The sequence below is a fragment of the Ursus maritimus genome, assembly GCF_017311325.1.
Source record: "Ursus maritimus isolate PB19 chromosome X unlocalized genomic scaffold, ASM1731132v1 scaffold_X1, whole genome shotgun sequence".
Classification (NCBI taxonomy): domain Eukaryota; kingdom Metazoa; phylum Chordata; class Mammalia; order Carnivora; family Ursidae; genus Ursus; species Ursus maritimus.
In genome coordinates, this window is record NW_024423319.1 from 44669183 (window position 1) to 44690719 (window position 21537).

General features: G+C 39.5%; 1 pseudogene; it reads right to left on the reverse strand.

The window, feature by feature from the left end:
* Positions 1 to 6871: 6871 nt before the first annotated feature.
* Positions 6872 to 20513, reverse strand: LOC103674913 (annotated as a pseudogene).
* Positions 20514 to 21537: the final 1024 nt, after the last annotated feature.

Sequence of the window (21537 nt, forward strand, 5' to 3'; positions counted from 1 at the left end):
AGAGTGGGATCTGGGCAGTTGTGCCCTGTGTCATGGACAGGGAATGACAGACAAAGAGTGGGAGAAAGTCTGAGCAGCATGTACAAGGTTGGGGTAATGGAAGATGAACACCTTGTTCTCTAGTAGGGACCTTCTATACAGTACACACTGCACATCAATTGACAGTGATGAGGAAAGAGATAAAATGGATTACATTTAATATACACAGAAATTTTCCAAGCAGATTTGGTCATAGTAAACAAACCATTTCGTGATTATTTTTTTTTTCTCTTTGCAAAAGGTACTCTTTTTCATTTAACCAGAACCACAACAATTGAGATAAATGTGATGTCAGCTGGTGGTTAGATCCAGGTTGGCAGCTCTATAGTCTCCACCAGGGGGCTCTGAAAGGGGGTGGGAGGATAAAGGTTCAGAGCTTGACTTCATGGGATCAGTCAGCTTTCTGAATTTTCACATAACTCAAACAATCCCTCTACAACCATCAATTTTCTAGGATATAAAAAAGCCACATGATCTGGCTATCTACACTTGAGACTGGAAGTCAGCTCTGGTCTGAATTGGGAGTGAGCTACAACTATGAGGGTGTACTGTAGGTGATAGAGCTGGAGAGAACCTAGAAGCACATAAACACACCCATATTTCAATATTTTTATAAGAAAAAGGGATGGTTTAATTTGTACAGTCAGGAGCTGTTCTTGATTACAGCATTCAACAGGGAAATTACATTCACATCTTGGTACAGAAATGACACCCTGCCACTCCCTTGGGAAGTTAATCCACATGGAAATATTCCTGGGTAACCCTTAACTATGTGTCTGCCAACAATTGCCCTCTCTCCCTTCTTCCATAGATATGTAAATTCTCTCTGGTCCAGAATAACTAGGAAATTAGGTCTTTCTTCAACTGAGTAGCCAGATACATTAAAGCACCACTGATTTGTTAATGGTTTTGATATATTCTGAACTCCAGATCAAAGCCTCACATTAAACCTGTTTTTGATGATTCCAAGGGCACTTGAGAACCCGGCTGTGTCTCAGGGTCACTGATTTCCATTGGACAGTATTAGGAAATATGGAAGGATGCTAAGTCTGTCCTGGCTCTGGATATTCACTCTAAAAAGAGTTAATCTGAATAAAGCTTTGACACATTTGCTCAATATCATTTTGTAGGCTCAAAATAAGCAACACAGGGAATTTCACTTTGCTCATCCATAGCTGCTACATTTTTGGTAATGAAAATGCATTATTTGTGTAAAGGGAGTTTAAAAACAATAACAAAAGGTTAAAGGTAAAATGCGAGGTGGTTGGATCTCAAAAAAATAAATGTTTACTGTAATTAGAAGTCAGGCTGACTACACATAATATTGAGGAATAATTGACAATGCCTCTTGCACAGACTGATTTTTTGCTAAGCTTTGTATATTATCAGAGGCTTCAGTTTTCCTTCTTTCTCTGATTTTCACTCAGCACAATCCTCATATTTCCTCTAGTTCCAAACATAAAAGGGGATCCCAGCTCAAATAAAAACAATAATGATACTCAGCATCTTTCCATAAAATAACCAGTTACTCTTAAATATTATTATAATTATTGTCCTAATATATAATATTTTTATTTTTGTACTTCAAATAGAAATGAACATCAACTTTCTATAAGTACTTGGATAAATTTCTTTGCAAATGATGGTTTCTACTTGGTTATATGTAGTGGGGCCAATTTTATAAGATATATTGTGGGTCTGTTAATGCTGTGAGAACATAATTGTGGAATATTTCACCGAATTCATTTAATTGCATCAGAGAATTATAAATATATAAATATATATCAGATACTTCAATGAAGCATGTTTGTCATATAATACACTGTAAATAGCTAAATCATATGCTCCAATCAGTTTTTATATACATATACACCTGTGAATCCAATCCTACAGTCAAGATAAAGAACATATCTATCAACCTCAAAAAGCTTCTTTGTAGACCTTTGTAATGCCCCTATCTACCTCTCTTCAGCCTCTCTCCACATCACCCATCTCCATTCCCAAGCAACCACTGATCTTCTGTCACTATGGATTAGTTTTATTTTCCTACAATTTTATGTGACTGGAATCATACAATGTATATTTTTTTCTTCTTTCCTTCTACCTCATTATTTCTAGATTGATATTGATCAGTATTTCCTTCCTTTTAATTGTTGACTAATGTTCCACTAATGTTCCACTAATCCACTAATGTGGATATACCACAATTAGTTCTATCCATTCAACTGGTCACGGATATTGTTGCTTTTTTTCAATTTGGGGCTTTTGTAGATAAAGGTGCTATAAACATTTGTGTATAATCTTTGTTGGATATATATTTTCATTTTCTTGGATAAATACATTTGGAGTGCAACAGCAGTATCATATGGTGGGTGTAGGATTAATGTAAGAAACTGACAAACTGTTTTCCAAAGTGTTGGCACCATTACAAACTAACAGTCAAAAATTTTAGGTGCTTAAAAAAATTTCATTGTAAAATCGTTAAACCATGGTTCCCAGGAAAGAATCCATGTTACAATCTTAAATTGCTAAGAACCCTTCTAACTAATGGCATATTTTCACATTCTTCTTAGGGAACATAGAACTCATTTATTATTACTTATATGGTCAGAAAAATAAATGTATATTTATCACAAGTACATGTTAAAAATCAAGTGTTTGTCAAACTGGTTCATTCGTTGCTTTCAGACAAAAGAGAACTTCTCTTAGATGGGCCTCAAGGGCCACTACACAGCATGTAGCTGCTAATGGAAATTCCACCTGCTAAACCTCTTCTCCCATGATGTGGTCAAAGTAGCTTCTCTACTTTTAGGATAACCTTTGAACCTCACAAAAGCTATTGCACAACATACTTTTGTTCAGGTCTGTGAACTCACATGTGCCAGGTATCATACGCCACCAGGGATGTGAGGGGGTGGGGTCTCCTGAGGACTGTTGTCCTTGAATCTGAAGTAGAAGCTTCAGCAGCCATCAGGACACAGATCTTCACAACCTGCTTCCTTCAGGCACCTGGTATGAGCTGGGCCACTGGTATGAAGAGCTGCACAGGAAGAGACAGATCCAGAAATCATTATGCTTTACTGGTGTAACCATGTGCCCCGTACCATGCTAGGCACTAGGTTACTGACAATGACACTGATACAACTGGGTCGCGGTCATAACAACATGTTTCAATGAACTTCTCAACAGGGACTTTTTCTTCTCCTTTCCTAGTCTATCCCCTAACAACAAAATTGAAAAGGAATAAGAAGTAGCCTGAATTCATACAGGCATTCATAACCCTGCAGTAACCACAGAGCCAGGGGCTTGCTCCTGTGGATCACTGACTTTTCTCAGCAATCCTGTGGGTGAGGCATTCTCATCCCCATTGTACAGAGGGGGAAGCTGGGGCTCAGAGTCCTTACCTGTCTTCCCTCCTACACCTCTGCCTTTAAAGGAAAGCAGCTCCAGGACACCCCTGGAGCAGGACTCACACTCATTGTGGTCAGGCTTTACTTAGGAGGCAACAGGGGGCACCAAGCCCCAAAGCAGGAAACAGACAACTTGGATCTGGATTCCTTTGTCTCTCCACACCCCAGTGCAGTTCAGCCCCCACCGCCGGGACCTCAATGGCTTTACATAAGAGACAGCCCAGGGCACTGAGCCCCAAAGTGGGAAAGAGGCTACTTGGATCTGGATTCTGTTGTCTTCCCACAACCCAGGACAGATCTGCCCCCACTGCAAGGATGTACTCTCCCAACCCAGTTCCAGGCATCCGAAGGTGGGACATGCTCTGGACATCGCTAGGACACATCTGTCTCTATTAAAGAGTCATCATGGTCACCAAAAATAGAGCTTTGCCCTAAGGCATAAAAATCTGTGAATTTCCGGCACGTTTCGCACTTCCTGCATTCATCTGTCCATCAATTCATCCATTTATCCAGTTAACAGCTATTAAGACCAAACCAGTTCATTGGTTAAGATTTAGCCTTCTCCAGAAAGGAAAGAAGCGCATAAAGTGTGGATAGGGTGGTATGGTAAATTCAGATGTTAAATCTAAGAAGAGATGGCTCCTTCCCATTAAGATTTACCTGCTCCAATGTCTTATAATTGATTATTTTAAAGTATGCTTTAACGTCATGGGCCCTTCACATCTCTAGTGACTTTTTTCTTTACATATGTTTTTTGCCTTTGCATCAAAATTCTAAGAACAATTCTCCATACTCAATTCACACCTTCCGGGAACTTCCCTCCAACTCAGTCTTCACACATTAGCTAACAGGTTGGTGGTCCCCCATGCTTCTGCAGAAATTACACTTGACAATTCAACACCACCCCTTTGTCACATGTACAGATCAGGAATGTTGAAGTGATTGTTCAAACGGAGACACACAAATATTATTCCAAGGGGAAAGGAAATCCAATGCAATTGCTTGGCTAAGACTAGAAATGTATTGCAGTGAGATCAGTTACCTAAAACTTAAGAGTTGTAAAATACCTTCCATAGGGCCAGGGTCAGATAACTGGAAGGCTATGCTTTAGACAATGGACTTTCAAAAGAAGGACACATTTTCTATTATTGAAAAGGATTTTTCAGTTATGTTTCTTGTGTGTTAGCAATAATTTGTTATCATTATTTCAATAACCTCTGTCTGAACCTCTGTTTTTTATTTCTTCTTCAAAAACCTGTTTCTTATTTCTTCCTCAAGAAACCACATATGCAATAAAATCATGTAAAATTATAATATTTTTCAAACTTTGCCGTGGTTAAATATATTGTCTGAAAGCACTGTCTACTACACCATATTTAGACAATACAATGGTGGTGATCTATAATGGTGGAGTTAGAGAACTCTTTTGCAGTTTCCTGAGTGTTCAGTCAAAATTCATTTTCTGCACCATAGAATAATGTTAGACTTCATTTTGTGATGTATATATATATTTAAAAACCTACAAAATAAGTATACATGAATACATATTAATATATATATAATGTTTCAATTAATAAAAAAATTGGTCACAAGATATAAACTATCTTTTAAAAATTCCAAATAATACATGTAAATACCTTGCTTCCATGAGGTGAACTTTCCTTCTGATTCTCATAGCTGAGGACAGGGCAGACCTAGTGACTCACTTCTAAAGAACAGAGTGAGTGAATGGAAAATAGTCACTGTACACTGGAGAAACTAGACAAACGCCACCCTAACCCTGTGATGAGGGCCAGCATCTTCAGTGACCCAGTGATGTCACGTGGGTATCACCTCCTCTAAATATGAGGTGATGAGAAGGGCACTTCAACGCTGTGGTTTGCTTTCTCAAAACCCATAACCACATACTAATCAGGAGAAAAATAACAGCCTATGCCTACACTTCTCAACACTGTCAGGGTCATGAAAAGAGTTTGGCAGTTCCTCGAACAGTTCAACAGAGAGTTACTATATGACTCAGCAATTCCACTCCTAGGTACAAAGCCAGGAAAAGTGAAAACATATGTCTACATAAATATTAGTATAATAATGTACATAGCATCATTATTCATAATGCCAAAATGGAAACAACCCAAATGTTTACCTATTAACGCATGAATAAATAAAATGCAGTGTATTATTTGAAAACAAAAAGGAATAGAATACTAATACATGATACAATATGGATGAACTTTGAAAACGTTAGCCCAAGTGAAAGAAGCCAAATGTGCAAATGACATATTCTATAATTCCATTTATATAAAGCATACGGAGAGCGCCCATCAATAAGCCATCACATCTCTTCCCTTCCACTTTCCTGGAGATGTTCAAGCTGCAGTTCACGCTTTTGTCACAAGGTGGCACCAAAGGACCACCATCTTCAAAGTTCTTTTCCTAAGACGGGTCTGCAAAGAGTACAAACAAAAAATAACAATAATCTCTCCCAAACCCTGTGGTTGAACCTATAGATAATTATTCTAATTCTGTATGAAAAACTAGAAGGTATAAAAAAATTATGAAAGCATATACTCCAGGGCCTAGATACACCAAAACACCTGGTGTGGTGGTAACCCTTGGCCAACTGTGGCAAGTATTTCAATAGTGATGCGGGGCAGAATAGGGGTAGGTGACTAAAAGAGGCTGGGACATCAAAGAATGGTGTGTCCTGTGTCATGGACAGGGGATGAAAAGACATCGGGTGGGTGAAGACGTGTGCAGCTTGTACAGGGGTGAGGTAATGAAGGGTGAATGCCCTGTTCTCTGATGGGGATCTTGTGTCCATACTGCACAACAGCTGACAGTGAGGGGACACTGAAGGACAGTGAAGAGAGAAATCAATGAGTGCAATGCAGTTTGTGGTCAACAGCAAATGGTTCTGCTTTAATATAATTTTTCCAAGCCAAATTTGTAAAATAGTAAACAAACCATTTCATGATATTTTTATACTCTTTGCAAAATGTACTCCTTTCCATTTAAAAGGAACTACAAAAATGGAGATAAATGTGATGTTACCTGGTGGTGAGATCCTGGATGGCAGCTCTGAGAGTCTCAGACCAGGGGCCTCCACTAAAGGGAGGGAAGTTGGAGGTAGGGAGTATGACTTCATGGGATCAGCCTGCTTTCTGCATTTTCAATAGCATGGAACATCCCATCTGTATCTATCATTTTTCTAATATATATTTTTAAAAAATTTTCCGGGATATCTAAACTGGAGATTGGAAGTCCAGCTCTGGTCTGAACTGAGAGTAAGCTGTGACTGTAAGCATGTACTAGAGGTGGTAGAGCTGGAAGAGACACATAATCAATCAAAAATGTTTAAAGAAATAACTGGGTGGTTTAATTTGTTAAGTCAAGAGCTGCTTCTTCTTGATTACAGCATCCAACATGCAAATTTCATTCACATTTTGGTACAGAAATGGCAGCTTGCCTCTTCCTTGGGACAGTTGATCCAGATAGAATTATCCTTGACAAACTGCTAATTGTGTGTTTGCCAGCAATTGCCTTCTTCCCTTTCTCACGTAGATATGTTAACCATCTCTTATACAGAGTAACTTAGAAAGCGGGTCATATCTTCAACTGAGTAACCATATACAGTACAGCAACACTGATTTGTCAATGAATTTGATATATTCTGAACTCCAGATTAAGACCTCACATTATTTATTTTTTTAAAAGATTTTATTTATTTATTCGAGAAAGAGAGAGCACAAGCAGGGGGAGCAGTAAGCAGAGAGGTAGAAGCAGTATCCCTGCTGAGCAAGAAGCCCAATGCGGGTCTGGATCCCAAGAGCCTGGGATTGTGACCTGAGCCAAGGGCAGACGCTTAACTGACTGAGCCACCCAGGTGACCCAAGAGCTTGCATTATTTAACCTGTATTTCATGATTCCAAAGGCACTTGAAAATCTGGCATATCTCAGCATCACTGATTTTAGCTGAACATTATTAAGCAATATAGAGGGTTTGCTAAGGCTAAGGGTTTGTTGACTCTAGGCATTCTCTCTGAAAAGTTTATTTGAATAAAGCTTTGACATATTTTCTCTGTAGGCTCCAAATGATCAACACAAGAAGCTTCACTTTGCTCATCCACAGTTGCTACATTTACAGTAATGAAAATGCATTATTTGTGTAAAAAAAGTATACAAACACTAACAAAAAATTAAGGGCAAAATGCAGGGTGTTTGGATTTCAGGAAATCAAGAGTGTATGGTGGTTAGAAGTGAAACTGACAGCACATAATAATTAGTTATAATTGACAATGTTTTTCTACAGACTGAAGTTTTGCTAAACTTTGTGTATTATCACTAGCTTCACTTTTTCCCTTTTCTCTGATTTTCATTACTAGATTCACCAGAAGGAAAATTTAAAACATTTCAAAAATAGCTATCTCCAGGTGAGTCACCCAGCACCAGTTCTCATGTTTCCTTTAGTTTTCAAACATCAGCAGGATCCCAGCTCAAAGTAGAATGATCCTTCCTGCACACCTGCCAGCTCATGCATCCTCCTTTTTATTCTGAGAGGCTTCAGCTCACAGAAAATGTACAAAGTTAAGCATGACTCTGAGTTTCCAACATCTCTCCTTGGTCTTCAAAAAATAGAGGCATGTAATATTTTTTTAACATGTTTTCAAAGTAGAAATCTTCCACCATGAGCTACTCTTCAACATCATCTGGTGCCCATTGGTGATCTGTCAACTCCAAAGGTTCCCATTCTGTCTTGAAGGTGTTCTTATGTCTGTGGGCATGGCCATGAAGCCTCCAGTTATCTGCTCTTGCATCATTCATGATTAGTCAGAGCTTTATCTTGGCCCAGAATCAGATTAAATGTTCTGAAGCACAAAGACATTGAAGAAGTTTGAGGATGCAGAATTCACACAGGATACATCTAATGTGAACAGTTCAATTTCTTGTTGTAACATAGGCTTAAAAGGTAGGGTCAATGGAAATGGGACCTTGTTTGTAACAAACCTGAAAATGTCATATTGATCCATTCACCAATAACAATCATTGGCAGGACATTTGCTGCATTGCCTTTCATTGTGTCTGTGGGTATAGTGGGATGACTCAGAGGAGAAGTAGGCACTACCCTCCTTTTAGTTTTCTTTAATCCATTCTCTTTGCTTTTGAAGTAATATTTTCTTTCTAGTCAACTGGGAAAAATCAAGGTACCTGTTTTCAGTTCTATTATCCCAGAAAACTATGTTGAGTTTCTAAGTCTAGTTACCTATGAATGGGACCTTATTTGGAAATAAGGTCTTTGCAGATGTAATCAGGTTAAGATGAGGTCATTAAGGCAGGTTTTGATCCATATGACACGTGGCATTATACGAAGTTGAAAATGCCTTTGAAGACTGGGACAGTCATGGAGACCATGTGATGACAGAGGCAGAAACTTGGAGAGTGATGTTGCTGCAAGCAAGAAATATCAGAAATTGATGGTCACCACCAAAGGCCAGGAAAAGGCAAGGAGGATTCTCCCTAGTATCTAAATGTGCATGGTACTACACCTTGGTTTTAGACTTGTACCATCCAGAACTGTGAGAAACTCAATTTCTGTTGTTTTAAGCCATTGGTTTGTGGTATTTATTACAACAGCCCATGAAACAAATCAAGTACATTCATTTTGTTTCTTTCTTTCTTGGATTTGTTGCTTTGCTGTGATTAACAATGTGCTGTATGTTATGTTGTGAGCTGAAGTAGTATATACTAGTTACATATATTTACTCAGGAGCCATACAGTCTGTGTTCAAATCTAAGCCTTGAAACTGCTATCCCTGACCACCCTGTGCCTCAGTTCCCTGATGTTGAAAGTTGGTCAACAATAGCTGCTCCTCATAAATTGTGGTGAAGAATAATGAGTAAGTATAGGTTTAGCACTTATGTTAGTATTAGGCAAAAGGAAGGAAATAATAAATAATAATCATTGTTATATTAATATATCAGAACAGATCATTAAAAGTTCAACTGTCATTTTTATTATTATGTGCATTCATATTGTATTGTATCGAATGGCCTTCACAATATATTTTCAGTTTGTTTTCAGTATGTTCTACAGTAGACCTATCTTTAAAATCTGTTATTCTCTGCTGTCTCCTTACTGGGGATCAGTGGGAGGGTACTATTCCAATGTCAAACAGGAAGGTAAAAAAGATCAGAAGTCACATCAAACAAAAAAGTAATGATAACTGGTAAGGGGTTAATATCCAAAATAGATAAACAACTCATACGATTCACTTCAAAAAATATTATTTAAAAATGGGCAGAGGACCTGAATAGACATTTTTCCAAAGAAGACATACAGACGGCAAACAAAAGATAAAATCATATGATCATCTCAATAGATGAAGAAAAAGGGATTGACAAAATTCAACATTCATTCATGATAAAAACTCTCAACAAAGTGGGGTTAGAGTGAATACACCTCAACACAATATAGGCCATATATGAAAAACAGACAGGTAATATTATACTCAATGGTATAATAAACAGAGCTTTTTGCCTAAAATCAGGAACAAGACGAGAATGTCCACTCTTGCCACTTTTATTCAACATAATACTGTAAGTCCTAGCCACAGCAATCAGACAAAAAAAAATGAGTTCTCTACATTGGTAAGGAAGAAGTTAAACTGTCACTATTTGCAAAAGACATAATACTATACACAGAAAACCCCAAAGACTCCACCAAAAATCCTCTAGAAGTAATAAATTCAGTAAAGCTACAGGATACACAGTTAATACCCAGAAATCAGTAGCATTTCTATACACTAATAATGAAGTAGCAGAAAGAGAAGTGAAGAAAACAATTCCATTTATAATTGCACCAAAAAGAATAAAACATGTAAGAATAAACTTAACCAAGGAAATAAAAGACCTATACTCTGAAAACTACAAAACATTGGTGAAAGAAGTTGAAGACAAATCAAATGGAAAGATATTCCATGCACATGTATTGGAAGAATTAATACTGTCAAAATGTCCATACTACCTAAAGCAATCTACAGATTCAAGGCAATCCCTATTGAAATACCAACAGCATGTTTTACAGAACTAGAACAAATAATCCTAAAATTTGCATGGACCCAGAGAAGTCCTCAAATATCCAAAGCAATTTTGAGAAACAAGAACATAGCTGGAGGTATTACAATCCCAGATTTCAGTATATATTACAAAACTGTAGTAATCAAAAGAGTACAGTACTGGCACAAAAACAGACACATAGATTAATGGAACAGAATAGAAAACCCAGAAATAAACCCATGCTTACACGGTCAATTAACAGATGACAAAGGAGTCAAGACAATACAACGCGGAAAAAAGACAGTTTCTTCAATACATCATGCTGGAAGAACTGGACAGCTACATGCAAAAGAATGAAACTGAACCACTTTGTAACAACATACACAAAAATAAACTCAAAATGGATTAAGGATTAGATGTGAGAACTGAAACAAATTCAGATGTGAGACCTGAAACCATAAATTTTCCACAAGAGAACATAAGCAATAATTTCTCTGACATCAGCCATAGTAACATTTTTCTGGACACGTCTCCTAAGGCAAGGGAAACAAAAGCGATAATTAACTATTGGGACTACATCAAAATAATAAGCATTTGCACAGTGAAGAAACCATCAACAAAACAATAAGGCAACCTACTGAATGGGAGAAGATATTTTCAAATGATTATTTCCAATAAGGGTTTACTATCCAAAATAAACAAAGAACTTATGCAACTCAACACCAAAAACACCAAAGAATCTAATTAAGAAAGAAATGTGAAGAAAAGCAGAGTAGACATTTTTTCTCAAAGATAAACATGGCCAAAAGATACATAAAAAGATGTTGAACGTCACTAATTATCAGGTAAATGCAAATAAAAACTACAATGAGACAGCATTTCACATCTGTCAGAATGACTAAAATCAAAAAGACAAGAAATAACAAGTGTTGGGGAGGATGTGGAATAAAAGGAACTCTCATGCACTGTTGTTGGTAATGTAAATTGTTATAGCCATTGTAGAAAACAGTATGGAAGTTCCTCAAAAAATTAAAACAGTACTATTATATGATCCAATAATTCAACTATTGGGTATTTACCCAAAGAAAACAAAACACTAATTCAAAAAGATACATGTACCTCTGTCCTTACTGCAGCATTATTTACAATAGCCAAGATATGGAAGTAACTTAAGTGTCCATCAATACACAAATGGATAAAAGATGTGATACATATATATATAGCATATATATATATATGAATGCACACACACACATACACACACACACACATATATATATACGAATAATACTTAGCCATAACAAAGGATGAGATCTGTCATTTATGAAAAAATGGATGGAACTAGAGGGTATTATGCTAAGTGAAACAAGTCAGACTGAGAAAGATAAATACCGTATGACTTCACTCATATGTGTAATCTAAATATAAAACAATAAATAAACAAAAAACAGAATTAGACCTATGAATACAGAAAACAAACTGATGGTTGCCAGAGTCAAGGAGGGTGGGAGGGTGGGCAAAATGGGTGAAGGGGAGTGAGAGATACAGGCTCCCAGTTATGAAATGAATAAGTCACAGAGATGAAAGTTACAGCATAGGAAATACAGTGAATGGCATTATAATAGTGCTGTATGGTGACTGATGGTACCTACACATGTGGTAAGCATAGCATAAAGTATACACTTGTCAAATTATTATGTTGTAGACCTGAAACTAATGTAACATTGTGTGTCAACTATACTCAAAAAGTTTTAATTAAACATTTAAAAAATTATACACCAAAAACAAAAGCCACAGCAAGGTAAAATGAACTATCAAAAATTAGAAAAAATATTTACAACCAGCATTACAAACAAAGGTTATATCCTTAATATATAGTCATGAAAAAGTGAAGGCAAAAACACTACCAAAAACACAACCAGAAAGAAAAAGGGGCAATAGATACAAACAGGAATTTCACCAAAATAAAAGGTGCTTAAATATGTAAAAATTGTTTAACCTAACTCATAATCAGGCATACGAAGAAAAAAAGTTCACTACCTTCTCTCACCAATTAGATAATCTGTGAGGAATAGGTATTCCCATGCATCACTGAATGAAATATAAAATGGTACAAACCCTCGGGATGGGCTTTAACGCTATCTAGTAAAATTATATATGTATTTCCTCTTGGAACCAGTAGTCTTTTTCTAATAATCTGTCTTAACGAAACAATGCAAAAGATAAAAATGCATAAGTACAAGGTCATCCCTTACAGAAAAAATTGTAACAGCAGAAGACTGTAAACAACTCAGATGTCCACCAATAGGGGGCTGGATAAAGAAGCTATGGCACATGTACACCCCAATGTACTATGCAGCTAGAAATGCAATGAGGACTCCTTCTCTGTACTGCTATGGAGTATCTCCAGGATACTTTAAGTGAAAAATGAAAGGTGCATAAAAATGTGTAGAGATGGGGCGCCTGGGTGGCACAGCGGTTAAGCGTCTGCCTTCAGCTCAGGGCGTGATCCCGGCGTTATAGGATCGAGCCCCATATCAGGCTCTTCTGCTATGAGGCTGCTTCTTTCTCTCCCACTCCCCCTGCTTGTGTTCCCTCTCTCACTCGCTGTCTCTATCTCTGTCCAATAAATAAATTTAAAAAAATGTGTAGAGTTGTTGCTAATATGGTAGCCATAGCCACACAGGGCTACTTAAATTTAAATGAATTAAAAAATTAGTTCCTCAGTGGCCATAGCCATATTTTAGGTCCTCAACACCCACAGGTAGTTAGTGGCTACAATGTTGGACATCACAGAAACAGGACAATTTCATTTCTGCTGTAATGTCTTGCACAACACTGGTGTAATGTATGTTACCTTTTACCTATGAACAGGGAAGAAAACTAATACACATATTACAATTGGTTATATTTTTTAAAGCTGGGAAGTTAAAAAAAACCCTGCCAGTGATCATCTATCAGATGACAGAGGATAAGGGGCACTTGGGTGGCTCAGTCAGTTAAGCATCTGACTTCAACTCAGGTCATGATCTCAGGATCCTGGGATCAAGCCCTACATCTGGGCTTTGCGCTCAATGGGGAGTCTGCTTCTCCCTCCCCCTCTGCCCCTCCCACCCAGGCCCTTGCTCATTCTCTCTCTCTCAAAAAAATAAATAAAATCTATTAAAAAAAAGATGACAGAGGATAAGCCCAGGATGGAAAAAGATGATGTATATGCTCATAAAAATGTGATATACAGGGGCGCCTGGGTGGCACAGCGGTTAAGCGTCTGCCTTCGGCTCAGGGCGTGATCCCGGCGTTATGGGATCGAGCCCCACGTCAGGCTCCTTGGCTATGAGCCTGCTTCTTCCTCTCCCACTCCCCCTGCTTGTGTTCCCTCTCTCGCTGGCTGTCTCTCTCTCTGTCAAATAAATAAATAAAATCTTTTAAAAAAAATGTGATATACACTTACAGGCTCCATGCACAGAAAAGGATAAGAAACAATGACCAAACCAGTAGCAATAAATGTGTCTAGTTCCCCAGGGACAAATTACCTTACTGGCAGTGATCAGAAAATTTCTGACTGTCTAGTTAAGACTACATTTCTTGGGGAGGGTGAAAATGTAATTAAGTTCGTGTTAAGGACCTGTTTGCTGACTTGGCTTAGCGTCAGTGACTTCACTTTTCTATGTTTTGGTTTTTACAAGGATAAATGATCAGGAATCACATCATTTTAAAATTCTACTGCAGAGGCACTGGAACAGCTGGCTGTCTCTGAACGCTGGAAGAGTGAAAGCACTTCTCTGTGCGTCAGTTTTCTCTTCTATAAAATGGGGGAAAAATCAACCCTCCCTCATGGGTTGTTGTTTTGAGAACTGACTGAGTTAACATGTGAACATGCTTAGAATAGTGCAAGGAACACAGTAACAGCTCAATAAATGTTAGAAGTTTTTAAAAATATATGCAAGTTCGGATTCTTACACTGTTGATAGTTTTACAAAAGGTTTTCATGTGTCTTTAATAAAAGTTAATATTCTTAGTGCACCTGAGTGACTCAGTCAGTTAAGTGGTCAACTCTTGATTTCGGCTCAGGTCATGATCTCAGGGTGCGGGGATGAGCCCCATTTTGGCCTCCACACTCATCGGGGAGTCTGCTTCAGGATTCTCTCTCTCCCTCTGCCCCTCCCCCTGCTCGCTCACTCTCTCAAATAAATAAATAAATAAAATCTTAAAATAAATAAATAAAGTTAATATTCTTACAGCTGAATCCTGTTCTTCAACTGATGCATGTTTTAAATCAGTAACCTGCACTATAATCATTGTTGGATACCTAACTAATTATGAAGATGACTCAAAGGACGTGGAACAACAAATCTCAGGAAACAGCACCACCATTTCTGCATGTAGTCAAAGAAAAAGCCAAGAGCTCATCTAGGATCCTGCCTTATCCTCACATACCCCCACCACAGCCACTTTAGGTCCTGCCTCTCCTACCTACAACACAACCTATCCAGAGCCAGCTCCTCCCACTGCACACTGCTGCAGCACTGGAACAATCCACTGTCGTCCCTCCTCTGGACGTCTGCAAGACTCACCTACAAGTTATTCCCACAGCCATCTTGTCCCTGTCCAATCCATTCTCCTCACAGTAGGAGAGTCACCTTAAGAGTAAATGAATCAGGTCATGTCACTCCCATACTGTAACTCTCCACCCCTAGAATGACTCCAATCCCTTAGACAGTGCAAATGATGTGGCTCCTGTCTGCCCTTCTACCTTATCTTTTATGATCTGCATGCTATGTGCCAGGCTCCAGTCACTTGAGCTTGTCATCTGTTCCGGGAACAACTTGTGGCATGCACATTGCAAACCAAAGGGTTAGCCCAGGCCTGGTTTCCTCTTGTTCAAAACTCAGCTCAAATGTCACTTTCTGAGAAAGAGCTTGACTGACAACCCCATCTATAATAATCCCTGTTCCCATCGTTTCCTACTCAATGGTTTCATTTATTTTCTGTAAAGCACCTATTCCCATATGAAATTGTCCTATTGATTTGCTTACCTGCTTATTGCCAGTTTACCAAGTTGTGTTGCTTCTACATGGCTACTTCTTTTTTTTTTTTTAAGATTTTATTTATTTACTTGACAGAGAGAGAGAGAGACAGCCAGCGAGACAGGGAACACAAGCAGGGGGAGTGGGAGAGGAAGAAGCAGGCTCCCAGTGGAGGAGTCTGATGTGGGGCTCAATCCCAGAACGCCGGGATCATGCCCTGAGCCAAAGGCAGACGCTTAATGACTGAGCCACCCAGGCGCCCCTACATGGCTACTTCTAAGTCTTATTGTAAGTCATGTGAAAATGCAAAGAGCCTACACTATTAAAATAACTTGAAAAAGAAGAATAAAGTTGGAAGCTAAGCAGTACCCTATTTCAAGACTCGTTATAAATCCACAGTAAACAAGACAGTGTAGTATTGGGATGAAGGTAGAAATGTCTATCAAAGGAACAACATGAAGAGTCCAAAAATAGACTCACACATATATGGACAACTGACTTTTGACAAAACCATGAAGGCAATTCAATGGAGAAAAAAGTCTTTTCAGCAAATGGTGCCGGGACAAATGGGCCTCCATACAAACATCAACTGTGATCCATGTTTTACACCATATACAAAAGTCAACTCAAAATGAATCACAGACTTAATTATAAATGCTAAATGTATAAAACATCTAGATGAAAAACAGAAAAAAAAATCTTGTGATCCTAGGTTAGCTGAAAATTTCCTAGATATGACATCAGAGGGAAAATCAAAATCAGAAATGAACAAATTGAAAAACTAGGTTTCCTCAAAATTAAAAAAAGTTGTTCTGGGGGAAGGAGTTAAGATGGCAGAGTAGTAGGAGGACCTTAAGCTTGTCTCACACCTTGAACACAGCTAGATGAATATCAAATCATTCTGAACACTCAAGAAATGGAGCTGAGGACTGAGAGGACAAAAATTCACATCTGTAGGTAGAAAAATGACCACCTTGTGGAAGGTAGGAGCTATGCAGGGTTGATTAAGGGGAGAAAAGAACTGCAGGTGCTGCAAAGGGAAGGTAGCCTTGATCACAGAGAGAGGAGAAAGAGAGAGAGAGACAGACAGAGAGAGAGAAGGCAGGGGATTGGACAAGAAAAACTTCCCCAAAACCACTGACTGGGGAAAGGAGAGACGTTATTATAAGCAATGGATTGCAAAGGCTGAAGTTTTAGGTGTCCACACCATCATGGGGTCATGCCTGATGGGCTTAGCGGTGCTCCTGTGGGGAAGGAGGGCAGAGACCCAGGATTGGGCAGCATAGTCTGAAAATCCCCTGGGTCCCACAGGGAGAAACAGTTCCCCTTTTTGGAGTGCATCTGGGGGTGGTGGCATGGCCTCTCCTGGGACAAAAGAACTGGCGGCACCAACATGCTGCCCTGTTCCCTAGCATAGGAACAAAGACACCAGCTGAGGGCAGCAAACCTTGATGCCAGCTTTTTGCTGCACTTTACCATAAATTCTGAACTACTGTGTGCCGTAGGACCACTTTTCTGGGACAAGCCAGCAAACAGCAAAAACGCAGTGAGACCCCCACCCAGAGGATCAGCACAGGACCAGATACATGGGTCCCTGAAATTTGAAGTTTGAAACTCAGCTGCATGCCTGAGATAAAACACAGGAGTACTGTGCAGCCTGGCAGGCAGAGAGCTTGGACACAAACACTGTGAAAGCGGGGAGCTGAGGATCTGACAGAAGCCAGGGACACAAGAGGAGTGATTGTTTGCTCTTCTGTAAGGGCTTCCTGAAGAGCGGTGGGCACAAACTCCCTGTTCTGGGGATGAGAGAATGGGGTGATGCCATTTCCACCACCACCACCCCACCCCCCTGACCATCAACACTGACCAACTTCAGTGACCAACAGAGCACTCCCCTCCCCACCATGGATACCCGAGCTGCTACACCAAGCCCCACCCACTTATGCTCTGCAGGTGCACTTTCACTAGGGCAAGTCCATCTGAGAACTGGTGCAGTAGGCCCCTCCTCCAGAAGACCAGCACAAACCCCTTGCCCACACCAATTCTACTTATCATAGAGTGCTGAAAAGCTTTAGCTCTAGGAGAAATGGGATCTAGCTGCTTCTGGTTCTTCTTCTTCTTCTTCTTCTTCTTCTTCTTCTTCTTCTTCTTCTTCTTCTTCTTTTGATCTGGGTCCTTTTAATAAGCAGATCAAAACACACCTAATTAAAACTTGCCACATAGTGGACAAGGTCTAAACACCCCTCCCCACTGCAGGCAAGGAGAAACGCTGCAGAAGACTGACCGGAGGGTAGGAGCAGACAAAACACATCAGCAGAGTGCATATAGGACCCCCTCTGTTTTTTTGGACCTCTTCTTAATTTAGCCATTACTCTCAGGAGCAGGAATATAACAGGCTCTCCTAACAATCACACACACACAAAAACAGTGACCTGGACAAAATGACAAGACAGAGAAATTCACCCCAAAAGAAAGAACAGGAAGTAACAGCCAAGGATTTTCTTTTAAGATTTTATTTATTTATTTGACAGAGATAGAGACAGCCAGCGAGAGAGGGGACACAAGCAGGAGGAGTAGGAGAGGAAGAAGCAGGCTCATAGCGGAAGAGCCTGATGTGGGGCTCGATCCCATAATGCCGGGGTCACGCCCTGAGCCGAAGGCAGACGCTTAACCGCTGTGCCACCCAGGCACCCCACAACCAAGGATTTAATCAGCACAGATATAAGTATGATGTCTGAACTAGAATTTAAAACAATTATAAGGATACTAGCTGGACTTGAAGACACTAGATAATCCCTTACTGCAGAGATAAAAAAAAAAAAAACTAGTCAGGCAGAAATTTAAAATGCTATAACTGATATACAAACCCGACTAGATGCCATGAGGATGGACAAAGCAGATGATTGAATCAGTGATACAGATGATAAAATTATGGAAAATAATGAAGCTGAAAAGAAAAGGGAAACAGAGGTATTGAATCACGAATATAGACTTAGGGAACTCAACTACTCCTTAGAGCATAATAACATTTGTATCATAGGAGTCCCAGAAGAAGAAAAGAGAGAAAAGGGAGAAGGTTTAATTTAGCAAATTATAACTGAAAACTTTTCTAAACTGGGGAAGGAAACAGACATTGAAATCCAAGAAGCACAGAGAACTCCCATTAAATTCAACAAACGCCAGCCATATCATAGTCAAATTCACAAAATACACAGAGAAAGAAAGAATCCTGAAAGCAGCAAGGGGGAAATAAAGTCCTTAACCTACAAGAGAAGACAGATCAGGTTCACGGTAGATCTGTCCACATAAACTTGCCAGGCCAGAAGAGAGTGGCATGATATATTCAACATGCTGAATGGGAAAAATATGCCACCAAGAACATTCTATCCAGTGAGGCTGTCATTCAGAATAGGAGAAATAATGAGTTTCCCAGGCAAACAAAAACTAAAAGAGTTCATGACCACTAAACCAGCCTTGCAAGAAATATTAATGGGGACTCTTTGATTGGAAGAGAAAGAACAAAAGTGACAAAAGATAAGAAAGGAACAGAGAAAATCTCCAGAAAATACAGAGAATATAATCAATGGTATTGTAATTGCATTGTATGGTGACAGATGGTTGCTATACTTGTAATGAGCATAACATATCTTATAGACATGTTGAATCACTATGCTATAAATCTGAAACTAATGAAACATTGTTTGTCAACTATACTTCAATTAAAAAATGTTACATTCTAGTACCTGACATTTCAAAATAACGTTTGGAAAATCTCTGGCTCTTTAAAAAATTTATTATGTAATGGAAAAAACTGTGAGCATCTGGGCATCTACATTACAATGTTCAATTGCTAGAATGATCTAACAACTGCACATCCACACCCAACTATGAGATACATGGGAAATTCAATTACTATTTATATGGTAAGAATGATTTAGGTTACTTTATTACACATGCATATTAAAGACCAACTTCCATCTCCTACTGGATAATTTCTTGCTTTAAAAAAAATCCCTAAGATCGGGGCGCCTGGGTGGCGCAGTCGTTAGGCGTCTGCCTTCGGCTCAGGGTGTGATCCTAGCGTTCTGGGATCGAGTCCCACATCAGGTTCCTCCGCTGGGAGCCTGCTTCTTCCTCTCCCACTCCCCCTGCTTGTATTCCCTCTCTCACTGGCTGTCTCTGTCAAATAAATAAATAAAATCTTTAAAAAAAAAATCCCTAAGATGGACCTCAAGGACTACTACACAGAAAGCAGATAACTGATGAAATGGCATTCCACCTGCTATACCTCTTCTCTCATGATGAGATCAAAGCATACCGTTGAATATTAGGTTAGTTCGTTAACCTCAAAGGAGCTACTCCGCAACATGCTTTTGTTCACACCAATGAACTCACTTGAGTCAGGATTCATATCCCATCCAGTATGTGAAGTTTTGGGGTCTCCTGAGGATGGATGCCCTTGAATCTGGAGTAGAAGCTTCAGCAGCCATCAGGACACAGACACTCAGAACCTGCCCCCTTCAGGCACCTGATTTGAGCTTGACCGCTGGCATGAAGAGCTGCACAGGGAGAGACAGATCAGCTATCGCTGTGTTTTACTGGTGTAACTATGTGCCCAGCACCATGCTAAGCACTAAGTTAGTGACAATGATACTGATACAGTTGGGTTATGATCATAACAACCACATGTTATAATGGACTTCTTACAGAGCCTTTTTTTCCTTTCCTTGTCTATCCCCTAACAACAAAGTAGAAAAGAAAGAAGTGGCCTGAATTCATACAGACATTCATGATTCCACAGTAACCACAGGGCCATGGCTTACTCATGCGTATCACTGACTCTCCTCAGTGATCCCATGGGTGAAGCACTATCAACCCCATTTTACAGAGGGGAAATCTGGGACTCAGAGTCCTTACCTGTCTTCCATCCCACATCCCTTCCTTTAGAGGAGAAGCTCCAGGACACCCCTGGAGTAGGAACCATGCTCACTGGGGCTGTGCAGGACCCCAGTGGATTTACCTAGGAGATAACTGGCACACCAAGCCCCAAATCAAGAAAGAAGCCACTTGGATCTGGATCCCTTTGTCTCCTCACACGCCTGGATGGCTCAGCCTCCACCATAAGGACCCACACTCTCAGCTGCAACCCAAACATCTGAACGCAGGACCTTGCCATCCCAGATAAGGCATGAGTGTCTCTATAAAAAGTCGTCACAATTAACAAATTGATAATTTCTATGTCAGGTATCAATGGCAATGAGATGCTTAGGCTGGTACTTCACACGGGAAATGCCTCCCCACACTCATCCATCCCTGTCCTCTTACTGAAAGCAAAACAGCTAAACTCTACAGGTCACGAGATGAGAAAACATAGTAATAGAGGCTCTAGACTAGGACCCTGGCAATTGACAAAACTCTGCCCATGTTAATGGAACAAAGAATGTCCCTGTAGTCAGAAATTTTGTTTCCTTTAAAGACACAGTAGGGGAGATTATCAGTACAAAGAGCCCCAGGGAAATATCTTAGGGTTCCTGGAGATGAGCTGCCCTCAGAAGGTAAACATGTAAAATCAAGGTGATGCTAAGCAGTTAGCCATCTGTGGAGGAAAACTAAGAGACTGTATATAATCATGTGCCTGAAACATCTAGATACACACATACACAGAAAATGTCATTTAAGAAGTCTCAGAGTTATTTCAGGGAAGCAGGCCTAAACTACTACAGTCAATTAGTTAGTAGGCAGAAACTTAGTCAGTTGAACCATACATTGGTTTTATCCTGGGGAATTCTTGTCCTCCATTCCCAATATGTTCTTCCAGGTAGGCACATCCATGACCAAACACATCTAACCTCTCTATACAATCCTTCCTCTACCTAGAGAATCACTTATCTGATTAGTGAGATTGGAAGGACAAATGGGTTGCATAGCCCAGTCCGTTCCCTTCAAAACTGTAACCAACTACCCTTATGGAGTCAATTCTATTCCTTTAAGAGAAAACAAGATGGTTT